This window comes from Biomphalaria glabrata, chromosome 10, assembly GCF_947242115.1.
Source record: "Biomphalaria glabrata chromosome 10, xgBioGlab47.1, whole genome shotgun sequence".
NCBI classification, from domain to species: Eukaryota; Metazoa; Mollusca; class Gastropoda; family Planorbidae; genus Biomphalaria; species Biomphalaria glabrata.
Window position 1 is genome coordinate 806,130 of NC_074720.1, and position 6,742 is coordinate 812,871.

Here is a 6,742-nt window from a genome sequence, read left to right on the forward strand (position 1 = left end):
ATTATTTTATTCTGGTATTTTCCTATCACATTCATAAAATTACATAGTTTTTTTTTTCATACAATCAAACATCCACATGTAGAAACTAGAGATGGGAATCGAACCTAACTTTTGAAGTTCAGGTTCAGTTCAGTCAGATTTAAGTTTGGGTTCGGTTCAGTAAGATTTAAGTTTGGGTTTGGTTCGGTACAATGACGAGTATAGTTCATTTTTGTTTGGTTAGGTCTAAAGTTTGGGTTTGGTTTGATGTTATGAAATTAGGTACATGTTTAACTCAATTAATAATTAGATAAAACAGCTTTGTGAAACCTTATTCAGCCGGTGGGCCACTCGTGTTGCAGGCAAAATAACAGAAAAGATTTAAAAAAAAAAAAACATCACATAAAAAATAAAGAATTTTTATTATAAACCTGTAGACATAGTTTAAAAAATGTTCCTTCTCATACCTTATAATCTATAGGGCAGATGATATAAAGGTCATCTATTTCTGTGGTCCACAGTCCACAGTTAATGAGGGTGTCATGTAACCATCACAATGACAAACTGCATTTATTTTTCCCCAACTAATGTCAGGTACCCATTAGAGCTTGGTGAACTTAGAGGTGACCTTAAGATCCCAAAATTAAAAATCTCAGTCTTCACCAGGATTCAAACCTGGGACCCTTCGGATCACAAACCAAGCACTTTACCACTTAGTCACCACACCTCCCACGTGAATATAATATTTAATATAATTCATGGGATGTAGGATGTTTATCCGAATCCAACTTTTAAATTGAAGAGACACCTAGTTGAAGCAGTGAATCTAGATGCTTGTCTGTGAGGCAATTACACCACAATGGTTTTGCCCTTTCAGCCTGCTAAATGAAGGATTGCTGTTTCATTTAGAAGATGCATATGTCAGCCTAATTCAACTTCTTGCCACAGAGTTTTTTCTAATAACTAATAACTCTTGCTGCCAGTTCGCTATATTATCCAGCCATACTTCAGTAGTTACTCCCACTAATTTCTCCCAAAGGAAAGAAGTATCCTCCATGATGTCTGAAACTTCTTTGAACAGATCTTTGTTAGTGGTTGTCCCAATGCATGTTCCACATAGCAGATATATTTTCTGTGATTCAAAAATTGCTCTTCTTACAAGTTGCAAGAGTTGAACGGTATAAGATATGTCAGCGCTAATGGTTAACATTTCCAGCTCTTCTATTCTATCTCTTAGTTTTTAATTGAGCTTTCTAATGCCATGCAAAAAAGAGTGGCACCTTCAACTGCATTTTTATTTTCAAGATACATTTCTTCCATCACTGATAGTAACCTCCCTCTAAGCATTTACAATTTGTAAAAAAAAAAAGGTTTTCATTTTAATACTTAAAATGTGAGCAACTCTGTACCATGCCCTTATTTTCTTTTTCTTGACTCATTTTCTTGTACCTTCTAGGTAAATATTCTCTTCAATATTTAATTTCTAGGCGTTTCTTAGCAATTTTTTTTTTGTTGGTGGCTCAAACTAAGAATGATGCAATATTTGTTTATGCTTTTTGATATCATAATGCTGTTAAAGTTACATTCTTTAAAAACAGACACAAATATCTCTATACCAATAAAATATATTGACTTATTTTTGTGCTCCATAAAAAGAAAAAGATCTGTCCACTTTTCTTGGTAGTTTCTACATTCTGGGTCTACTTTTAGTTTCTTCAATTCTCCCATTTCATTTAAGCACAAATGTTAAATGTTAGCACAATTGTTAAATGTAACGGTACATTCGCTGTGAATCGATAGAAGACGACCCAAAATGATCCAGCTGAGTTATCCAAAAATTAAAAATAACTGCAATCATCTCATTGAAACACAAGTTTTTATTTTTTCTTACTAAAAAATATTGCAAAAGGACAGTTGGTTCAGTTCAGTTCATACTGATCAGTTTTAAGGTTTGGGTTCAGTTCAGTTGTAAGTGAGGTTTGAGTTCAGTTCATTTGGTTCAGGTTTGGTTCATTTCCCATGTCTAGTACAAACACATGTAACATGTTTAAAAGACAATGTTAAATAAATTATTGTAAAAAAAATATAATAATTTCAAATCAACTAACTAATTAACTAACCTTAATTTTAGATTTAATACCAAGTACTCTTGTTTTTAAAGGAGTAAACATTCTTATTTATAGATATCTTAAATATTTCTTAACAGTTGATATATATTCATTATTAAATTATGAGTGAGTCTGGTGTAAATATATAAATTGGTTTTCTATAGTTATAATGTTTTTATAATGTTTTGTTTAGAGTAATGCACAAATTATAAGACCAATTTCCTTGTGGATAATAAAGATTATTATTATTATCTTTAAAAATAAAATGTAAATGTTTAAATATATCCTAAATCTTGGATGGCACTATTCAAATTTTGAATGCTAAAATACTTAAAAGAAAATATTTAAAAATCAATTTGATCAAGACTATATAACCCATGTAAGCTGTAAAAGTGTTGAATTACCTGCATCATTGTGACTGCTGGGAAGAAGTAGAGCAATGTAGATTCAATATTTTTTTCTGTCAACTCTGTGCAGACCAAAAAACACTTGTTATAAACATGAGACACAACTTCTAATTGAAGAATAAAAAGTAAAGTAACAATAACACATAAAACACTAAACCATTATTTATTTACAAATAGAAAAACTAAACCTAATTAAAAACTCAGAAAGACATATTCTAGGACAAATTCGTACAAGTGTGATACTTCTTCACTAGTTATTGCCTAGTGCCATTATAGAATGGAAGGTGATGTTTTGTTATTAATGCTTTTAACAAAATCAAACAAAGTTGTAGAATAATCTGTTTAGGCAGTTGGTGGATGGAGCTATTGATTGACTAAATATGAACCTTAAACTTAAACCAGATGTAATGATTTGCAAGGAAACTTGAGACAATGCCAAAACTATAGAGTGAATTATAGTCTGATCAGTCACCCAAGTAAGATAATACTAAGATTTATTCTTAATAGACTCAATAAAAAGCTAGAAAGGTCCTTTTCAAAGAATAGGCAGGCTTTCAAAGCAGGTAGAAGCACTGTTGTACAAATATTTAACATCAGACTGTTAAATGAAAAATGCCTTCAACACCAAAAGAAATTGGTACATAAATTCCCATACTTAAAAAAAAAAGCTTTTCACAGGGTTTGGCATGCAGCAACTGATGAGAGAGCTCAACATAGATAAAAATATTAATGATGTTATCAAAGGCCTACATCAAAATGTGAAAAAGAGGACATCCATAGAAGTGCTGCAAGGATGCATTCTCTTTCCAGCTCTTATTTCTGGAGCATATTATGATGGAAAATCTAGAAGAATTTACTCCTAGCTTGACCATAAATGAGTGGCCTATTTTCAATCTCAGGTTTGCAGATGATATAGACATCTTTGGAGAAAATTCAGACCAGGTACAAGATCTTACCACAAAACTAGATGCTTTCAGTACACCTAACTCTATTAACTCTATATCTAATAGGTCTAGATTCCTAGAGTTAGAGCTACTATTATAAGTAACTATTATAGTAGTAGCCTAGCGCTTCTACAGTTACTACACCTAATCAGTAGTCTCAATCTATAGTAATGGACATAATCATCTTCTCTTTGAACTTCAAATTGAAGTAACATCTGTATTATATTTAAGATAAGATTATATAGTATATAATTAATATAATTATAATAAGATCTTATTTGATGTAGATCTCTAGAGTCTAGAGATTAGTTTAAGATCTATATGGCGGAAAACAGATTGAGTTCTCAACATTCTACTTTTAGGACCATTTTTTTGACCAATTTCAAATTGGCTATTATTGACATATTATATATCAAATTTATTGCCCAAGAATAGAGGAATTCAAAAAAAATAAAATCAGAAGCAGCAGACAATTATTTAACTTGAAAAAATGAGGTCAAACACACTTACCCCTAATAATGAAAAATCCATCACTCACAGAAGATATGTCCAATTATCCATGAATTTCACAAATTCACAATATTATTAATAGAAAAATGTATCACAAAGTAAAGTATATTTATAGAACATTTGAAAAAAATATATAAACATGTGTTTTAAGACATTTATGCCTATTAATTGAGCCCCCCCCCCCCAGACCCCACCCCCTCGGTAAAAAAAAAAGTTGCAAATTATACTTTATCATCATCCTGAATAACAAAACCATTATCAGTTTTGACATAATATGTATCTATTTTAATGCCCAAGAACAGAGGAATCCAAAAAAAGTAAATTCATTAACATCAGGCAAGTATTTAACATAAAAAAATGAGATCAAACACACTTACCCCTAATACTGAAAAATCCAAAATTCACAGAAGATATGTCCAATATTCCATGAATTTCACAAATTCACAATATTATTAACATAAAACTGTGTCACAAAGTAAAGTATATTTATACAACATTTGAAAAAACAAACAAACAACTTTGAAATGTATTTATAACTAATAAAAAAGTCTCCTCTTCGGCCCACCCTACCATAAAAAGTCACTTTTTTTTTCTTATATTTATCTTCATTTTTTGTTACATAAATACAGTATAATATATAGATGTATTTTAGACTAGAAAAGTTCTAATATTAAATGCATTATTATCAAGATATAAATAGAACTTGTTCTTGATCATTTCTAGATCTAGGCATTTGAGGTCTAGACTCTAGATCTAATAATAGGCTTAAGCTAGAAATGCATGGTGTTTTCTGTTTACTATCTCAAATAATCTCAATTTTTGTATCTGTTGTAAATGTTGCTGAGAAAAGAAATAAAAACATTTATATTTGGTTTATATGTATTTGTTGTTATTTTTAACGATGTCTTAAGTTTAAGTCATAAGATGATAAGTGGATCTATTCTTCTATAGTCTATAGATCTATCTATAGTAATCTATAATCTATAGAGATTTAGAATTTACTATTTAGTCTTAGATCTAGACTAGTCTAGATCTATAAATCACAAACATAACAAGTATTATTAGATCAAGTGTCTAGATAAAGAAAAATGTAGTATCTGCGTTATTTTGATATCTCTAGTCTAGATCTACTAGTACCTCTAGATCTAGATCTAAATTACTGTCTAGATCTAGATCTAACAATGGAAGTGATACAGCACTCGATTTTTTACCGGTCAGCATTTTTTTTAGATCTAATCTAGCAATACCGTAATTAATTTTAATCTAAAATTTAGATTCTATATCTACAATCCAATCTTTATCCCGATCTTGGTTTTCTTGGCGTTAGTAAAAAGAATTTACAAAGGAAAAAAACACTCGTAGTCGCCGTAGAAGTTTTTCTAGATCTAGCCTCTATTAGACAGTATATAATCCCTAGATCTAGACTAGGGCTAGGTCTAATCTCTATTGTTATAGATTATAGATCTACTAGATGATCTAGGTATTCTATAATCTAGATCTAGATTATAAAATATAAGTTAAAATTAAGATATCGATCTCCATGCGGCATCACGCTGTGTAGTGTTTAGCCTGTTTAGCACGCGTGTGTTATTGCCGATGTCCGGTTATTCGAAAATCGGTTGTTCGAAAGCGACAACGTAGTATTAAAGTACAATAATTACCTTAATAGTTGATAATATTATAAAAAATATTGTCTTATGGATAGTTCAGACTGAGATCGCTTTTAGCGATGTTTCTTTCTCGGGGATTCAGAGCGAATGATTGAAAAAACAAGTTTTTAAAAAAACGTAATCCCTCCGATTTCGACGACACCACTTCCGATTGGTTTATAAAAAACGTAATAAAACATTATTTTTTATAGTTTTTTTCTCTTTTTTAAGTACGAAAATATTGCAATATGATTTCTAAAATAAAAATATGTGTTTCCTAATTAAAATTGGTAATATTTAAGTGTAAATAAATAAATATCGGCAACCGTACATTCGCGACAGCCAATTTTCGTATTTGCATGGAGGCTATTTTTTTTAAAATCTAAGACAAACAAACCATTCAATTCACTTTTTTTTTCCTTGAACATTTACAACAACAATTTTTTAATGATAAGTAGGCAATTTTTTTCATATAACTATACAAATAATATGTTTCTTACCTTTTCAAAGGGGATCACATAAAACCATAAGTAAAACCTTTCTGTCGTGAATAGCCTACTTGGTGAATTTCACAAGGGCACAAAATCTTAATAAAAACGAATTTCCACAAAATGTTGCTTATGAAGCTTACACAAACATAGATCTACGTATCAGATCTAAAAAATATGTTACAGGTGGCTTAAATTCAGAGATAATGAATATTGACATTCAAAAATGCATTTTCAATGGGAAATCTGTTTTCCGCCATATACAAGTCACTAAGTCTAGTACACACCTAGACCTAGATATAGTTGACCTAGTCGTATCTTGAATCTAGATTAGTTCTACATCTAGATTTGGGTCTATTTTAAGTATTTAGATTAGATCTAGATCCTAATTCTATTCTAGATCTAGAGTCAATGTAGACTAATTCTAAATCAAGAGTTACAACTTGAACTTACATAAACTGAACATGTTGCCTGAGTGAGGCTCAGATCGTAAAACGCAATATTTGCCAATCTCTGTCATTCTATGTCTTTATCTCTTCAATTCAGATGAGTTGCAACCTGCTTTTTTTTTTGCATCTCATGCAGACAAAGCAGTTGTCCGCAAGTAGTCCATTTAAAAATAGATTTTTCTAGATATAGAGGTCTAGGTTGCAAAAT

General features: G+C 30.5%; 1 long non-coding RNA gene across 1 annotated transcript; it reads right to left on the reverse strand.

The window, feature by feature from the left end:
- Positions 1–1,838: 1,838 nt before the first annotated feature.
- LOC129928627 (uncharacterized) lies at positions 1,839–6,742 on the reverse strand. Its single transcript, XR_008780079.1, has 3 exons — positions 6,539–6,742; positions 2,492–2,556; positions 1,839–2,002 (listed from the first exon to the last, which is right to left on the reverse strand). It is a non-coding gene; the product is annotated as an uncharacterized LOC129928627 (long non-coding RNA).